General features: G+C 36.8%; 1 non-coding gene across 1 annotated transcript; it reads left to right on the top strand.

Moving 5' to 3' along the window:
• The first annotated feature begins 19,210 nt into the window (after window positions 1-19,210).
• Window positions 19,211-19,282, top strand: TRNAC-GCA (transfer RNA cysteine (anticodon GCA)). Its single transcript has one exon. It is a non-coding gene; the product is annotated as a tRNA-Cys (tRNA).
• The last annotated feature ends 792 nt before the right edge of the window (window positions 19,283-20,074 follow it).

The raw sequence follows: 20,074 nt of genomic DNA on the forward strand, positions 1-20,074 counted from the left end.
CCCATTTATTGTTCACTGACTCAGCTGTGTCCAACTCTTTGTGACTCCATGGACTATAGCATGCCAAGCTTCCCTGACCTTCACCATTTCCTGGAGCTTGCTCAAACTGATGTCCATTGAATCACTGATGCCATCCAACAATCTCATCCTCTGTCATCCCATTCTCCTCCTGCCTTCAATCTTCCCCAGCATCAGGGTCTTTTCTAATGAGTTATCTCTTCATATCAGGTGGCCAAAGTATTAGAACTTCAGCTTCAGCATCAGTCTTTCCAATGAATATTCAGGATTGACTTCCTTTAGGATTGACTGGTTTGATCTCCTTGCAGTCCAAGGGACTCTTGAGAGTCTTCTCCAATACCACAGTATAAAAGCATCAACTCTTCAGCTTTCAGCCTTCTTTACCAAGATCGAACTCTCACATCTATACAAGACTATGGGAAAAACCACAGCTTTGACCATATGGACTTTTGTTGGCAAAATAATGCCTTTACTTTTTAATAAGCTGTCTATGTTTGTCATAGTTTTTCTTCCAAGGAGCAAGTGTCTTTCAGTTTTGTGGCTGCAGTCACCATCTGCAGTGATTTTGGAGCCCAAGAAAATAAAGTCTCTCACTATTTCCACTGTTCTTCATCTATTTGCCATGAAGTGATGGGACCAGATGCCATAATCTTTGTTTTTTGAATGTTGAGTTTTAAACCAGGTTTTTCACTCTTCTGTTTCAGTTTCATCAAGAGGCTCTTCAATTCCTCTTTGCTTCCTGCCATAAGGATGGTGTCATCTGCATATCTGAAGTTACTGTTATTTCTCCAGGCAATCTTGATTCCAGTTTGTGCTTCACCCAGCCTGGCATTTCTCATGATGTACTCTGCATATAAATTAAATAATCAGGGTGACAATATACAGCCTTGAATTACTCTTTTCCCAATTTAAAACCAGTCCATTGTTCCATTTCTGGTTCTAACTGTTCCTTCTTGATCTGCATGCAGGTTTCTCAGGAGGCAGGTAAGGTGTTCTGGTATTTCCATCTCTTTAAGAATTTTCCAATTTGTTGTAATCCACAAATTTAAAGGCTTTAACATAGTCAATGGGGCCCATAACAATCAGAAACGCAGAACTCTTCCTGCTTGGAGTGAATACCACTTTTGAGAATATTAGACTACTCTTTCATCACTCTCCTCCACAACACACTTACTATGACAGTTAGCAGATGTGTGCTCCCAAACAATCAAACAGTTTTATCAATTGAAGTATAAGGTCAGAGATAGGAAGAACCTTGGTAGAGAGAAGAGAAAGAACTGTGAGAGTGGGGGTTCTTATGTTTTAATGTAACTCATTGTGTCCATATAAGAAAATCGTGGAAATCTGTAGATGTTAGAACTGTGTAACACTAATGCATTTTTATTTTACTTCTTAAACACAAAGATAAGTCCAAGACAAAATTAACAAAGACTATTCATGGACAGAGGAGACTGGCAGGCTACAGGCCATAGGGTCACAAAGAGTCAGACACAATTTAGTGACTACACAGAAGCAGCAGCCTTTATAAACTTTCAGCAAGGAAATCTTTCAGCCATCACTTTCATTTCAGCAAGGCGTCAAAGATGTTATAAAGGAGAGTAAGCTTTAGTGTAAAGATCCTGCTGGCCAATGCAGGAGACTCAAGAGATGTAGTTTCGATCCCTAGGTCAGGAAGATCCCCTGAAAAAGGAAATGGCAACCCATTACTGTATTCTTGCCTTGAGAATTCCATGAACAGAGGAGCCTGGTGGGCTCCAGTCAATGGGGTCGAAAGAGTCAGACATGACTGAAGCCACTTAGCACAACACAGCAAGTTTTATAAAGTTAAAAAAAAAAAAAAAAAGAAGAAGGAAGACTGAATCCCTGGCAAGCATTCTATCAAGGGGGATTTGTATTTTTGGAAGTGGGGGAGACTTGCTAATTGGTTTTCAGGTATATGGTTGACCTTTAATTGGTTCCAATGGGACAATCAAGTGGTCTGGGGGCAATTTTAAAAAGAAAAGGAAAGGAAAGGAAAGTGAAGTCACTCAGTCATGTCCGACTCTTTGTGATACCATGGACTGCATCCCATCCATGGGATTTTCCAGGCAAGAGTACTGGAGTGGGTTGTCATTTCCTTCTCCAGGGGATCTTCCCAACCCAGGGATCAAACCTGGGTCTCCTGCATTGTAGGTAAACACTTTACCATCTGAGCCACCAGGGAAGTCCTTTAAAAAAGGAAGGATTGATCAAAATAAGAGGTAGAGGGTTTTCTATGACCAATAATTCCAAAAAAACTGGGGCTCCCTAGTTCCTTTTCTGTAGGCAAACTGTCCTTATGAAGGGAAGAAGATAGCTAATTTCGAACATGATTTGTCAAATTTTACTCAATCATTAAGAAGAAAACATATTCAAAAAATTTCTGATGGCAGAAGAAAATGGTAACAATATCATAAAATCATGATTCTATGGATAGACATTGCCTGTGATATATAACTATTATAAATATTATATATGATATATATATATAGTAGCTGATAATAGATAGATGTTAGATGCTTACTCTCTCAAAGCTTTAGCTTCCTCATTTTAAAAATATGCTAATACCCACCTCACAGGGTCATTTCAAGTTTTTATGAGATACAGCAGAAAAGTTCTTATTATATAGTGCATAACACATTTATATTTATGCACATCTGTCATATCCAGAGGATTTTTAATGTAACATAAAAGTGAGTTTGAGTAAACTTGAAGAGTTGGTGATGGACAGGGAGGCCTAGCATGCTGCAGTCCATGGGGTTGCAAAGAGATGGACACAATTGAGTGACTGAACTGAACTGACTGAAAAGTGTCACAAAGATTCTGTAACAAAATCATTTCCATTTGCCCCAAATTTTCCCAGTTTTAAAGCTGAAAATCCTATATCACAGAAAATTCCTTAATTCTGGGAAAATCAGGACTGTTGGTCACCTTACATAGTTCATAAAGGTGAAATAATTTTTTTGCTCAAACCCTAAGAATAAATAATTCCTTCCCAATAAACATGACTTTAAGACCACAATCAATATTACTGTAACCATATACTGCAGTTTTCTGACCACAAAACATTCCCACAAGTTAGAGTACACAATTTCCAGATACAGCATTCATAGGTTAGTCAGAGTTACCCATTCATGCAGCATTTTTCACTGGCAAACAAAACTAAAACTCTTTGAGATCAGAACAAAAGGTGATAATGTTGGTAAGCTTTATACAAATTGAGAATGGACTACTTCAAGCCACAGGAAAACAGAACCAAAAATGAATCAAATGGGACTCCCATAACACCATTTCCTAACATATTGATGAAGATCATTATTAAATTCTTATAAGGATATACAAAAACTGATAAAAAATCTTTGTGTGTGTGTATATATATATATATATATATATATATGTATTGTATAGATAGGTATAGTCAATATATACTATATGCATGTAATAAGTAGCTTCCTAGGTAAAGAACTGCTTGCCAATGCAAGGAGACATAGGGGACATGCATTCAATCACTGGCTGGGAAAGATTCCCCTCCTAGAGGAGGATTGCCCTGCAGGCAACTCACTGCAGTATTCTTGCCTGGAGAATCCCATGGACAGAGGAGCCTGGCGGGCTACAGTCCATATGGTCACAAAGAGTTGGACACAACTGAGCACACATGCACACATATAATAAAATGGTCTGGGTGTTTTGGGTTTTACTTACCCTCAACAAATTATTTGTATGTTTTGTTAATCACGAATTCTGATAAAACTGACAATAGGAGCGGGGTATATATAGTCAGGGCATATATATATATATATATATATATATATATATATATATATATATATATAAATGAATAATGCAGTTGTTGCGATAAATTCCCTGCTTTCCTTCAGATATGGTCTGTACTCATATCAGGTCAAGATCCTTTAGCCCAGAGTAGGAAAAATCAGGCTCATACTTATAGAAGATTGCTTTTGCTTTGTATGGGACACATCAGCACATTTATACACACAAATAATTATAGCATTGTTTAACTGGGATAATCAGTGGATTATTAGCACTGTCATAAAAATGAAAATATAATAGATGATAGTTCTGCCGTATTAAACCATCTCCCTGAAATCAAAGGGATTAACAAAAGCTACTTTTCCAAGATCTCTCTGAGTATACTCTGAATTAATACAGTATTTCTACTCTCTGTTGAACGTGCTAAACCTAAGAGGTACTTTTTGTAGCAATAATAACTTCTAGAGTTCACTGAGTTCTTACCATGTGCTAAAGTATTTGATGCATTATTTTCATTAATTTATCTCATATAGTCCTCAAACAAACTTATGATGTAGTATTTCAATTGCCTATATTTTCAGAAGAGAAAAATTAGTCTTGGGGAGATAAAGTAGCTTACTCTGAGTCAAACAGTCAAATTGGGATGCAAACCAAAGTCTGTCTTATTCTGATATTAAATAGAATTCATAAATAGAAAACTCCTGAAACAAAAATTTAGAAGAGAATATTCAATTAGGAACACAATGTTACTTTTCTACTTACTCAGAAAGAAAAAAAAAAATCAAAGATCTGGATAAGTACCTCAGAACAGTCCAAGGAAATAAATTTCTGAAGAAAGCACTTAAAGTACATATTCAGCAGGCTGTAGACAATTTAAAGAACTATGTATAACGTTCCCCATCCTGTGCCTTGCTACAGTTCCAAGAGGTTTGCTCTAAATTAATTAAGAAGTGCTTGCTCTCAATGAATTAAGAAGATGAGACCAACATCAAAAGGCCTCTCCTCTTAAGGAATTTTTAACACAGGCCTCATCTGAGCAGACTCTTGAGGGAGTGAAAGGCCTTTTCGATAATATGCACTATTCCCTTCCCAAGATGTTTCTTTTGATTTGCTGTATAAATATCTGGCCTTTGAGAAAAGGGGAAAAAAAAATCTTTTGCTGTTTCAAATCATTTTGTATAAATTATTTTGAAAGTTCCACTGTCAGAGTAGTTATTTTACTCTCCTTTCTCATTCTTTGAGAGGACTATGCCTTTGAAAATCAGAATAAGAATTCCTTAACTGCTTATAGACTATCTTTGAAGGTAACATCACGTTTTTTAGAAACAGTCTTATCTAATTCCAGCTGACCTTGTCATGTGTCGATTGGCTTAAATCAAGGATTGGCAAACATTATAAATGAATCCCTGCTCAAGGCACAGTGCCTGCACTATCGACTCCTGCCTCACCTTGTATTGTCGGAGTGCAGACAGATTTCAGAACATCTTTCTCAAAGAATTACTCTTGATAGTTGCAAAATTTGAGAGTAAAGGAAAAAAATAAAAAGAACAAGATATTGCAAAGAAAGATTGGGATTATTATTGGGAGGGGGCGGTGGTGGGAGAGGGGAAGAGCAACAACCCTCCTCCCTGTAAGAAGGTCTGAACTCTTATCTCCTCCTCAAAAGTACTGCACCATCCAACATCAAGAATTACATTTAAATGCATTAAAATTAAAATGCTAAATTTGAAGTACCGTATATCCAGTGACCATAATATACTTCTCTCTAAATTTTAATCAGCAAGGGGATATAGATTTTTCAAGGCTGTTTTTATGTTTTATCACTGGGTCTTTAAATATTAACTGTGCTGCATCATTAGTTGTGAATCTGATGCTAACCTTTTGGTCCCAAACAAGTTCTACTGTTATTAAAAGACCTACTGTTCCATCAGTAATAATATCAATATAAGTTACGCTTCCAGATGGGCTCCTAATCATTTTGCTCTTGACATTTGAGCTAACTCAAAAGATGCGCTTGTCAAATCAGACCCTCATAGATCAAAGAACTTACCTAGTATCAAGATTTACTAATAACTAGGGACTATGTTAGAGAATATAGACATTCAAGAAGCCTGGGTGAAGCAAGGAGAGGACAAGGACTTCCTCTCCTGTGGCTCCCGCATCCTTTCTTGTGGTTACAGGAATGCACTCCCTTGCCCAAAATAATAGACAAGTTTTTTTAAGAAGTACTTGAGTCCCCTCAGATAGCAGATAGTACTAAAGTTATGAAATGTCACTGTTTTATACCCCCAGAGAATTGTATGAGAACCATGTCTCATAAATCAACAGATTGTTTATCACAAGCAATCCCAAATCTAGGACATTCTGCCCAAAACACTGTATAGATAAGGACTGCTCTCCTCACATATTTCATTAGTCTGTTTTCCCGGAGGCCCAGCATCATATTCACAAGAAGAATAGACCTAGCCACCTGCTTTCTTTCTTTTTCCCTAGATATGCACCCTCACTTAAAACCCCGCCCAACAACTGGAGGATAAATGAATCATAGGGCACTTTTTAAATTCTTCTTCTACCAGCTGACCTTGGAGAAACTCACTGACAACCAAACAAGATGGTAAAGATTCACTGGCCCAGGGGCTTAAGTGGATGTCTCATGTCCTAGGTGTCATAATCAAAAATAGAAAATATTCCTTTTTTTGTGAAATTGCTATTCATTCTTGAATTTGTGAATAAGAAGATAAATGACTGCCCATATTCTATTAATTTTCTAGTGAATATATCCTGTTGACCTTATTATGAAGAGCTAATCCCTGCAAATTATGAGCAGCTATATATCATAATTGATCTCCTAGAATGCAATCTCACTGGATATATTTCACTTATCTTGAGAAATGAGGCAGTTGGAATAAATCAGGATATAAGGCTTCTGATTTTATTTGTTATAAATACATGAACTTTTATTGATGGTGAACCTCACACCTCAGCTTATACTTGACAATATATTAGTACTGCCTGTTGCCATCCATTCTTTTGAGAATAATAAAAATCATACAAATAACCTTTATTTACTTTCCAATATATACCAAGACTTTGTCCCAGAGGCTTTGAATCAATCATTGTATTTCATTTAAGTGCTATTGTCATCAATGCTAAAATGAAGTTGCATTTAGAAAGGACACATAAGTTCATTAAGACAAGTCTTTATTACCCTAATTCTGTGATGCATTCTTCCTTAAAATATTAGTGGCATTCAAAATCCAATAGAAATGACTAAGATGTAGATCAATTAAGTCTCAACACCTTGAAGAAATAAAAACAGGAATTTTAAATTACACCTAACTTCAGAGTTTGCTGGCTTTTATAAAGTCGTATTTGTATTTCAGTGAAAATTATATATTAAATTATTCTTATGCTTTAATTTCTTATAGTTTGTTCTTAGTTTCCCTTCTCTCTCCCTTTCATTCACATCAGCACACTTTCCCCATAACCTACTAGCTTTAGAGGAGGTAATATATATATATATATATTTTAATATACAGATCATCTTATCCTACAGCTTACTGCCAATGTGAGGCCAAATCTGGTATTAAAATTTTGCCACCTATTATAGTTGAATTTATTGTATTGTTTAAGAGATTATTTACATTTAAAAATTGCCTATAAAGAATTAACCTGATAATAACTTGATTCCAAAATGAAAATTACAGAAACAGACACTTGCTCTAAGCTTAAGCAGAGTAACTATTCAAATTTCATTCCTAATTACTTGACTTCACATTTCTGCCCAGCATTTTGGATTCAGACCAAATAATATAACTTTTTTTTCTCACCTCATCCCAGGTGAGATCTAAAGAGAACCTTTCTTCAATTTGCATTACCTTATAGGTAAAACTTTGCTTTTCATAACATAAGTACTTTATAATATGGTGTGGACAGGAGAAATATAGCTAAAACCATGACTTTTTGAGAAAACGTTGATTTTTATGTCAACTCATACTGTTGTGTTAAAAAAAGAAATTAAAGAAGGCCATATGAATCTTTAATGCTATTCCCATAATATCCTTAATATTTATTTTTTAATATATCATTTTAAAGATATATTCAGTATCTCAAACTTGAAGATCAAAGACTGAACACAATTTTAGGTTTAAAATGTATCAATAATCATTCCTTGGACTTACCTGGGGGTAGAGTGGATCGGAATCCACTTGCCAATGCAGGGGACACAGGTTCTATCCCTGGTCCAGGGAGATCCCACGTGCTGTGGAGCAACTAATCCAGTGTGTCACAACTACTAAACCTGCACTCGGAGCCCGCAACCCGCAACTGCCGAGCCTGTGTGCCAAAACTACTGTGTGCCCTAGAACCTGCATCCCATGACTGTTGAACCCACATGATGAAACTCCTGAAGGCCGTGTACCTAAAGCCTGTGCTCCACAGCAAGAGAAGTAAGCAAGGAGAGTAGCCCTCACTCACAGCAATGAGAGTAAGTGGAAGTGCACACAAAAAGCAATGAAGACCCAGGGCAGAATAAAACAAGTAAAATTTAACTGTGGTTCAGTTCAGTTCAGCTCAGTTCAGTCGCTCAGTCCTGTCCGACTCTTTGCGACCCCATGAATCGCAGGACGCCAGGCCTCCCTGTCCATCACCAACTCCCAGAGTTCACTCAGACTCACGTCCATCGAGTCAGTGATGCCATCCAGCCATCTCATCCTAGGACGTCCCCTTCTTCTCCTGCCCCCATTCCCTCCCAGCATCAGAGTCCTTTCCAATGAGTCAACTCTTCTCATGAGGTGGCCAAAGTACTGGAGCTTCAGCTTTAGCATCATTCCCTCCAAAGAAATCCCAGGGCTGATCTCCTTTAGAATGGACTGGTTGGATCTCCTTGCAGTCCACGGGACTCGCAAGAGTCTTCTCCAACACCACAGTTCAAAAGCATCAATTCTTTGGTGCTTAGCTGTGGTACATATACACAATGGAGTATTACTCAGCCATTAAAAAGAATGCATTTGAATCAGTTCTAATAAGATGAATGAAACTGGAGCCTATTATACAGAGTGAAGTAAGTCAGAAAGAAAAACACTAATACAGTATACTAACCCATATATATGGAATTTAGAAAGATGGGAATGATAACCCTGTATGTGAGATAGCAAGAGAGACACAGATGTATAGAACAGAATTTTGGACTCTGTGGGAGAGGAAGAGGGTGGGATAATTTGGGAGAATGGCATTGAAACATGTATAATATCATATAAGAAACAAATTACCAGTCCAGGTTAGATGCATGATACTGGATACTTGGGGCTGGTGCACTGGGAAGACCCAGAGGGATGGTATGGGGAGGGCGGAGGGAGGGGGGATTCAGGATGGAGAACATGTGTATACCTGTGATGGATTCATGTTGATGTATGGCAAAACTAATACAATATTGTAAAATAAAAAATAAATAAAACAAAGAAATTTAAAAATAAATAAAATTAACACTAGCTTGAAAAAAAAAAATAAAAATAATAATAATACTGATTCCTTACAACATATGTTTCATACCTTGGAAATGTAGTTTAGGATAACAAAAAGGGAAATTCATATGAAACTGTTCTTAGTTTAAATTCTTAGTCAAGAATTGATCCATAAGATTAAACTTGATTAATTTATACTGAGATAGTGTGAAAAACTGGTCAAGCAACTCAAATTTTATGAATGCTGAATTTTGTACTTATTTTCCTGAGAAAATAATGTTGTTTCTATTTAAAGCTCTACTGGGAATGTTCAATGAAGCCCATACAAATATTCAAATTTTTCCTCTATCCACTTTCAGAAGTCCAGAGAGGAAATTCCAATAATAGGCAGTAGGTGAATTATCTGACAATAGTCATTATGGTAATTAAAGGCAGAACAAGTGATTATAAAGATGGCTCTAATTTACATAGAAAAACTAACAATTCATTGAATATGCCATTCATGTGAATGACTTTCTTCCTATAGAGAGCAACCATCCTTCCTCTATCTGATAAAACTGTAACTCAATATGAGCTGGGGAGGGATGTAGGAGGGGTTTGAGATATAGGGGACACGTGCACCCATGGGTGATTCATGTCAGTGTATGGCAAAACCCACCACAATATTGTAAAGAAATTATCCTCCAATTTAAATAAATTTAAAATAAAATAATAACAGATGATAAAATGAAATAAAATAAAACTCAACTCTAATATCACCTCCATTGAAAATCCTTTCCTATCAGGTCCTCCTCCCCTGGGATTCTACTGCACCTCTCATATTGCCTATGAATTTCCTTTTCGAACTGTGAGGCCATGGAGCTGAGAACAAATCTTTTGTGTCCTCAAAGTGAATAGCACAGTGCAATAATACTGAATAGAATATTTATTGTTACATTTTCTTGAATTTTATTGTCCTAATATATACAAGAACAATGACATCAGCCTTCGGATTATTATATACATTAAATAAGATGTCACGTGAACAAAATCTCTATCATATTAAGTAGCATTCAATAAGTAAATAATAAAGTTGGAATATGTGATATTTTCAGAGTATCATTCATCTACAAAATTTTTAGACATGCATTAAAGAAGGGTATTATAACAGGGTAATCTTGAAAGAGGAGAGAGAAAAAGTTGGCTTAAAGCTCAACATTCAGAAAACGAAGATCATGGCATCTGGTCCCATTACTTCATGGGAAATAGACGGGGTAACAGTAAAAACAGTCTCAGACTTTATTTTTGGGGGCTCCAAAATCACTGCAGATGGTGATTGCAGCCATGAAATTAAAAGACACTTACTCCTTGGAAGAAAAGTTATGACCAACCTAGATAGCATATTCAAAAGCAGAGACATTACTTTGCCAAATAAGGGCCGTCTAGTCAAGGCTATGGTTTTTCCTGTGGCCATGTATGGATGTGAGAGTTGGACTGTGAAGAAAGCTGATTACCAAAGAACTGATGCTTTTGAACTGTGGTGTTGGAGAAGACTCTTGAGAGTCCCTTGGACTGCAAGAAGATCCAACCAATCCATTCTGAATTCCTTTGGATTCCTTTGGAAGGAATGATGCTAAAGCTGAAGCTCCAGTACTTTGGCCACCTCATGTGAAGAGTTGACTCATTGGAAAAGACTCTGATGCTGGGAGAGATTGGGGGCAGGAGGAGAAGGGGATGGCTGAGGATGAAATGGCTGGATGGCATCACAGACTCAATGGACATGAGTCTGAGTGAACTCCAGGAGATGGTGATGGACAGGAAGGCCTGGCGTCCTGCGATTCATGGGGTCGCAAAGAGTCAGACATGACTGAGCAACTGAACTGAACTGAACTGAATCTTGAAAGTCTAACAACAAAAATAAATTATGACTAAAATTTGAACACAAAACTGAATGCAAAGTAACTGAATACATTACTTTATAAATGAAGAGCCTCACAGCAAATCTGAGCTACAGTGCAGCAAAATGCCTTTATAGAATACCATTTTAATGTAATGGATGGTAACAGGTGACCATTAAATGAACAAATATTTCAACTGATTAAAAAAGGAAATGTACAAAGAAGAAAGAGGGGAAAGGACAAAGGAGACAAAAGTGGATTCAATCACTATTCAGTAATTGTCCCAGTCAAACATTATATGAATAATGAAGACAGGTCTTAGAAATCCGAGAACAATATCTGTCTTCATGCTGTAACTCCCAAAGGGGTTAAGATAATAAAACTCTCCATTTTGCATATAATAGAAAACTTGAACAACAATCCAAAAATAGAGATGCTAGAGTTGGCTCAGTGGTGACATCAGAGATCATAGTGCTGTCTTTGCATTAAGTACCTAAAATTCACAACAGAACTGCCGACTATCCAGACATCATATCTTAGTTACAGGAAGGCAAAAGACAGAAGAGTCAAAGGCTCTACCCCTTGAGACTGTCCTTTTATATCAAGTTCTCACAGAAACTACACTCAGGATACTTCCATTTCAACTAAAATTGAAACATGTCTGCCCAATTCTGACTTCAAAGGAGGTTGATCAATTATTTACCCCTGTCTACTCAAAATTCATATATATCCTTTTCCCCATTACACAGAACATTCTCACTCACCACTCAGGAGGGAAAGCTCCAAAGTTCATCTAGTCACTGAATTCAGATTGCATGCCTAATAGATAACTCATTTGCCCTCGGCATCCAAAATATACAGTGGTTGAGAAGAAAGGAACTGCAATAAAAAAATCCCATTTGGAAAAAGCGAGCATGAAAATCATTCAGCTGCATTCAATCTATATCTCATATCTAAATCAATATATATCAGAACTAGCTGATAGGATTAGTGAGACTCACTGCTCTACAATGGAATAATTTTCCTGATCAGATATACTGGAAATTGTCATCTCTCCTCAGCGCAAAAATCTTTTTTCATTGTCCATCCAGGCAGCACTTTGGACAAAGGGGATAGAGATATTCTTCCTGCAACCTGCATGGCTATAGTGACTTTTTCTTTCCCCTCCATTCATTTTAAGAGATACAGTATTTTTCATCCATCTGAAGAGATGCAGTGTTTGAATTAGGGATTGAATTAACAAACTGTAGCTGGCCAGGGCCAGAGTTTTTTAAAAAATTCTCCTGTCAAAAATACAGTCAACTTGTATTTCTTATGTTTCTGGCCCTCATTTAACATGTAAATACAACCAAACTGATCATCAAGGCATAGCCTGAAACCTGGTAATTTTGAGCTTCTAAATACAGACATCTGTCTACTACCCTCAATCCCAACAGGCAGTCTTCCACATAAATATCAGTGGCCAGAAGCAGATCAAATGAGGACCCCTAGCTTTGAACTATGATAGAAGGTTGAAATTTCAGTTTCCAAGCCTACATAGAGAGGAACACAAAGGAAAAAAATTAATGTGAATAGTGTTTGGGAGGCAAATTTGATGACTGCCTTTTGGGTTACAGACAGAGCTACTCTGCTTTTGTCATCTGTTTCTAAAGGAAAGGCTACACTTTCATCTTTAATACTAGGCTTCTGAGATTTGAGAAACAGTTATATTTCATCGTAACTTTTCCTGATTTTATTGTCTTCAATTATAATCAGTAGGGGCTTTCCAGGTGGCGCTAGTGGTAAAAAACATGTCTGCCAATGCAGGAGATAAAAGAGATGTGGGTTCTATCCCTGGGTGGGGAAGATTCCCTGGAGGAGGGAACGGCAACTGATTTAATTGTTCTTGCCTAGAGAATACCATGGACGGAGTAGCCTGGCAGGATACAGTTTATGGGGTCACAAACAGTTGAATACCACCGAAGCGACTTAGCATGCATGCATGTATAATAAATATATTCATTCAGCTAGTGTTCTCTTAAAAGAAAGAAAACATGATATTATGCAGAATTTAAACATTGTAAAAAATTTCAAAATTCGCAAAGAAATCACATCAAAAGTTACAGATAAGTGAAGTTGTTCAGCCGTGTCCGACTCTTTGCGACCCGTGAACTGTAGCCCACCAAGTTCCTCCGTCCATGGGATTCTCCAGGCAAGAATACTGGAGTGGGTTGCCATTTCCTTCTCCAGGGGATCTTCCCGACCCAGGGATCTAACCCAGGTCTCCCACATTGCAGGCAGACGCTTTAACCTCTGCATCACCAGAGAAGCCCCACAAATAATAATTATTAGCATAAGGTCAATATAAGTATATGTATTTTCAACTCATTTAAATTAAGACAAATAGAAAAATAATATGACATATAAATAGTGAGATATGTAGATTAACAGATATAGATGCACACTATAAATATGAATGCACACAGAAATTCAGAAATCTGGTTTTAGTAATATAACAGATTACACAAGTTGGAAAAAAAACCTTAAAAAAATTTTTTTTTAAAAATTAAAAAAGAAAAAAAACTTTAAGTTGTATAATGATAAGTATTACACCATAAATTTTCTTCTGTAGACTAGATGAGCTTGGAGAAAAGTAAGGAATATTACTGGATATTACTAGAGATCAAAAATGAACACAGAACTGAAAATGAAGATGGTAAGTGCATGGGCTGACATAGTGATTATCCCGGTTGATGTCAGTATTTCTTCATGAGAAGTTGGTGGTATTTAGGGTAGGCCAACTATTCATTTTGTGGCTCTGTAACATAGGAATTTAGGATGGTTAGTATCCCTGGCTCCCAGTTTAAAAATATCTGACATGGTCTCCAACCTGTGTCAACCAAAACTTGCTTACAAGGTTCAACCAAATGTGTTTGAGAATCACCAGCCCAAGAAACCCTGCAGCTTTTTCATGTCAAGATGTATTTAAGAGATGAAGACATGGAGCAAGTTAAAACAAAAAATTAGGACTGAGATTCTCATATAAAGTTCCACTCAAGGGGGCGGAACTCCAATGAAAGGCTGAAAAAGAAAAATAACTATACTCTGGTAAAATGGTATGACAAACAAGGTGGTCTCTTTTGGCTATGCTCTGATATATTTGCCCTGAGGTTCTGAAACCACATGCCTGACCACAACAGATTTGGGGATAAATTTTTCAACACTGCCTGGTCAGAAAAGAAATAAACCAAAATTTCAGGCAGAAACTACTGGCAGTTTTAAAGTACTTTTTAAAAGCAGATGCATAACTATTATGGAAGGAAAATCCCTCCACACTGGTTGCCCTATATTGTTACTTCAAACCTCATTGAAGATAATGCCGCTTAAAATTTAAAAACACACAATGAAATTGTTAGTCTTGAGAATTCTAAGATATAAGTAACATCAACATTAAACCACCATGTATACCACGAAATGATTAAATATGTAAGAGAAGAATGGAAAACTTTCAGTCAGTTCAGTTCAGTCGCTCAGTTGTGTCCCACTCTTTGTGACACCATGGAATACAGCATGCCAGGCCTCCCTGTCCATCACCAACTGACGGAGAGTACCCAAACTCATGTCCATGGAGTCAGTGATGCCATCCAGCCATCTCATCCTCTGTCGTCTCCTCTTCCCGCTTTCAATCTTTCCCAACATCAGGGGCTTTTCAAGTGAGTCAGTTCTTCATATCAGGTGGCCAAAGTATTGGAGGTTCAGCTTCAGCATCAGTCCTTCCAATGGATATTCAGGACTGATTTCCTTTAGGATGGACTGGTTGGATCTTCTTGCAGTCCAAGAGACTCTCAAGAGTCTTCTTCAACACCACAGTTCAAAAGCATCAATTCTTCAGCGCTCAGATTTCTTTATAGTCCAGCTCTCACATCCATACATGACTACTGGAAAAACCATAGCTTGGCTAGATGGACCTTTGTTGGCAAAGTAATATCTCTGCTTTTTAATATGCTATCTAGGTTGCTAATAACTTTTCCTCCATGGAGTAAGTATCTTTTAATTTCATGGCTGCAATTACCATCTGCAGTGATTTTGGAGCCTAGAAAAATAAAGTCTCTCACTGTTTCAACTGTTTCCCCATCTATTTGCCATGAAATGCTGGGACCAGATGCCATGATCTTGGTTTTCTGAATGCTGAGCTTTAAGCCAACTTTTTCACTCACAACTTTCATTTTCACTAAGAAGCTCTTTAGCTTTTCTTCACTTTCTGCCATAAGGGTGGTGTCATCTGCATATCTAAGGTTATTGATAACTCTCCTGGCAGTCTTGATTCCAGCTTGTGCTTCATTCAGCCTAGTGTTTCTCATGATGTACTCTACATGTAAATTAAATAAGCAGGGTGAAAATATACAGCCTTGATACTCCTTTTCCTATTTGGAACCAGTCTGTTGTTCCATGTCCAGTTCTAACAATTTCTTCCTGACCTGCATACAAATTTCTCAAGAGGCAGGTCAAGTGGTCTAGTAATTCCATATCTTTAAGTTATTTCCACAGTTTGTTGTGATCCACACAGTCAAAGGCTTTAGCATAGTCAATAAAGCAGAAATAGATGTTTTTATGGAACTCTCTTGCTTTTTTGCATGGGTTATGGTGGAGAGTTCTGACAATAGGTGGTCTACCGGAGAAGGGAATTGCAAACCACTTCAGTATTCTTGCCTTGAGAACCCCATGAACAGTATGAAAAGGCAAAAAGACAGGACACTGGAAGATGAACTCCCAGGTTGGTAGGTGCCCAATATGGTACTGGAGATCATTGGAGAAATAACTCCAGAAAGAATAAAGAGACGGAGCCAAAGCAAAAATAGCACCCAGTTGTGGATGGGGCTGGTGATAGAAGCAAAGTCCAATGCTGTAAGAGCAATATTCTATAGGAACCTTGACTGTTAGGTCCATGAATCAAGGCAAATTGGAAGTGGTCAAACAGGAGACTGGAAGTGGTCAAACAGGATACAGCAAGTGTGAATGTCAACATTTTTAGGAATCAGCAAACTAAACTGGACTGGCAAGGGTGAATTTAACTCAGATGACCATTATATCTACTACTGTGGCAAGAATCCCTTAGAAGAAATGGAGTAGCCATCATAGTCAACAAAAGAGTCTGAAATGCAGTACTTGGATGCAATCTCAAAAATGGCAGAATGTTCTCTGTTAGTTTCCAAGGCAAACCATTCAATATCATGGTAATCCAAGTCTATGCCCCAGCCAGTAATGCTGAAGAAGCTGAAGTTGAATGGTTCTATGAAGACCTAAACAAGACCTTATAGAACTAACACCCAAAATAGATGTCCTTTTCATTATAGGGGACTGGAATGAAAAAAAATAGGAAGTCAAGAAACACCTGGAGTAACAGGCAGATTTGGCTTTGGAGTACAGAATGAAGCAGGGTAAAGGCTAATAGAGTTTTCGAAGAGAACACACTGGTCATAGCAAACACCCTCTTCCGAAAACTCATGAGATGACTCTATATGGACATCACCAGATGGTCAATACCGAAACTAGATGATTATATTCTTTGCAGCCAAAGATGGAGAAGTTCTATACAGTCAGCAAAAACAAGACTGGGAGCTGACTGTGGCTCAGATCATGAACTCATTATTACCAAATTCAGACTTTAATTGAAGAAAGTAGGAAAACCACTAGACCATTCGGGTATGACCTAAATAAAATCCCTTGTGATTATACAGTGGAAGTGAGAAATAGATTCAAGATATTAGATATGATAGACAGAGTGCCTGAAAAACTATGGATGGAGGCTCACGACATTGTACAGGAGACAGGGATCAAGATCATCCCCAAGAAAAAGAAATGCAAAAAAGCAAAATGGCTGTCTGAGGAGGACTTACAAACATCTGTGAAAAGAAGAGAAGAGAAAACCAAAGGAGAAAAGGAATGTAGAGTTCCAAAGAATAGCAAGGTGATATAAGAAAGCCTTCCTCAGTGATCAGTACAAAGAAATACAGGAAAGCAATAGAATGGGAAAGACTAGAGATCGCTTCAAGAACATTAGAGATACCAAGGGAATATTTCATGCAAAGATGGGCTCAATAAAGGACAGAAGTGGTATGGACCTAACAGAAGCAGAAGATATTAAGAAGAGATGGCAAGAATACACAGAAGAACTAGACAAAAAAGATCTTCATGACTCAGATAATCACAATGGTATTATCACTCACCTAGAGCCAGACATCCTGGAATGTGAAGTCAAGTGGACCTTAGGAAGCATCACTACAATGTTAGTGGAGGTGATGGAATTCCTGTTGAGCTGTTTCAAATCCTAAAAGATGATGCTGTGAAAGTGTTCCACTTGATATGCCAGCAAATTTGGAAAACTCAGCAGTGGCCTCAGGACTGGAAAAGGTCAGTTTTTATTCCAATCCCAAAGAAAGGCAACGCCAAAGAATGCTCAAACTACCACACTTTTGCACTCATCTCACACTCTAGCAAAGTAATGCTCAAAATTCTCTAAGCCAGGCTTCAACAGTACATGAACTGTGAACTTCCAGATGTTCAAGTGGGATTTAGAAAAGGCAGAGAACCAGAGATCAAATTACCAACATCCGTCGGATCATCAAATAAGCAAGAGTATTCCAAAAAAACAGTGAAAACATTAACAAAGATAATAAGTTGTTAAAAGGAGGCATATATAGACATATAATTAATTCAGACTTTCAAGGAAAATATAATCATAGAAATTAAAAATCAAATATGTGAATTATATGATAAATTAGATGTTTAAAGAGAAAGTTCATAAACTACAAGAAAGATGGGAGAAAATTATCCCAAATGCAACACAACTATATAAAGCAGAACATGCTAAGGAGAGGAGAGTAAGAGGCATGATGAGTAGACAAAGATGAGCTCAACCTTGGTCTACCATGTATTGCAAAGGAGAAAACAAATAATAGATAGAAAAATTTAATATTTAAAAAGCAGAGAGTTTTCATATTTGGGATTTATAAAGCATCTTGAACATATTACATAGAATAACTCCATGATTAGATGATCATGCTAAAACTTTAAAATAGAAACCAAAAAAAGGAATATTTTATGGGAACTGAAGCTAAAACATTGCATTTTTAGAAGTAAAATTACACTCCCCTTACACAGAAAAAAATCTCAGCCACAAAAGCAGAAGCCAGAAGATAATGGGATAATAACAGCAAAGTAATGAAAGAAAATGATTGTTGATCTAAATTCTGAGTTCAGATGAACAATAATTCAATGTAGAGAGCAAATGAAAGACATATTTAGACAACAAAATGGAGAGATAATTTGCCACTAACAGAACCTCTCTAGAGTAACTACTAATGGATAAACTCTAGTAAGAAGGAATCTCAACTCAGAAGGAACAAATAAAATTTAAAAAAAAATGAACATATAGATCAGTAAATATGTGAGTTGATCCAACTAACAGTCAGTTGTATAAAATGATAACAATGTCTTTGAACAGTTTTGAAAACAAATTGAAAATAAAATATTGCAAAACAATAACAGATAAGATTATGATGATGGTATGACAGGAGCTTGGAATTAAAAATTCTAACCTGTTTATATTATTTGGGAGACAAGATTATCAACTTATTTTCAGTCAAGTTTGAGTTAAAATTATAAACAAATGGTGGCAAGTATATTCACAGTTGCTAATGCAGACAAGATACAAAAGCAGTTCTAGGATTAAAAACCAATAGTAATAAATGACATAAATTACTAGGAAGATTTAACAAGCTGTCTATGCATATTATACAGCATATTCTATGGCACAGAGTTCATAAAAATAAAATCCAAGTGAATGAAAACCTAAATTTTTAGATTTATTAAAGAAATTAAGCCCTATAGACTGATATCTCAGGAGAGAAAAAGATCTCAGTAGGACACAAGGAGCAAAAAAAATTGATATTAGTTTGATACATTTGATTTTAATAAATCCAAAACTGTATTGCAACAACAGAAATTATAAATGACTCATTAACAAAAATGGAAGATTTAAGAGAACATATATATATATATATATATACTGTATATACTGAGGCTTCCCTGGTGGCTCAGACGGTAAAGCATCTGCCTGCAATGCGGGAGACCCAGGTTCGATTCCTGGGTAGGGAAGATCCCTGGAGAAGGAAATAGCAATCCACTCCAGCACTCTTGCCTGGAAAATCCCATGGACAGAGGAGCCTGATAGGCCATGGGGTCGCAAAGAGTCGGACACGACTGAGTGACTTCACTTATATATATATACTAGGCAAATGATTAACATTTCCCTTAATAACATGTATTAAGTATCAATACAATCCAGTTGAAAAGGGGTAAGCAGTGAAATCGGAAAAACAATGGAAAAAGAGGTCTCAGCACACATCCACTCTCAGAAATCCAATTTAACAACCACCCAGAGTTGAAAATAATGGTAAACAGTAAATCCTTGTTTAGCTATTTCATATATGATAATGTACATATTCAATATCATAATAAACTATAATAGAAAAAATAATATAGATATATACATATAATCTCTAGCTTGGTTGTCCTGTGGAAGTCTTTTCCTCCTGAAATCAGTCCATAAAGACTTCAAGAGGTGACTACTTCAAATGCACATAGCAATGCAAAGCTACAGGAAAAAATAATGAAGCATAGCTTCATCAAAACAGTAAAATAAACTTCAGTAACTAGACCCAAAGAAACAGAGATCTACAAATTAACTAACAAAGAGTTAAAAGAATGGTCTTTAAGAAGTTCAGTGTGCTACAAGAGAATAGACAGGCAAGTAATGAAATCAAGAAAACCATACTAAAACAAAATGAGAATTTCAGAAAAGATACAGAAACAATAAAACAGAACCAGAATTTCTGGAACTGAAAAACACAATGACTGAGTTGAAAAATTCAAGAGAGGTTTAAATGT

This window comes from Ovis aries, chromosome 18, assembly GCF_016772045.2.
Source record: "Ovis aries strain OAR_USU_Benz2616 breed Rambouillet chromosome 18, ARS-UI_Ramb_v3.0, whole genome shotgun sequence".
NCBI classification, from domain to species: domain Eukaryota; kingdom Metazoa; phylum Chordata; class Mammalia; order Artiodactyla; family Bovidae; genus Ovis; species Ovis aries.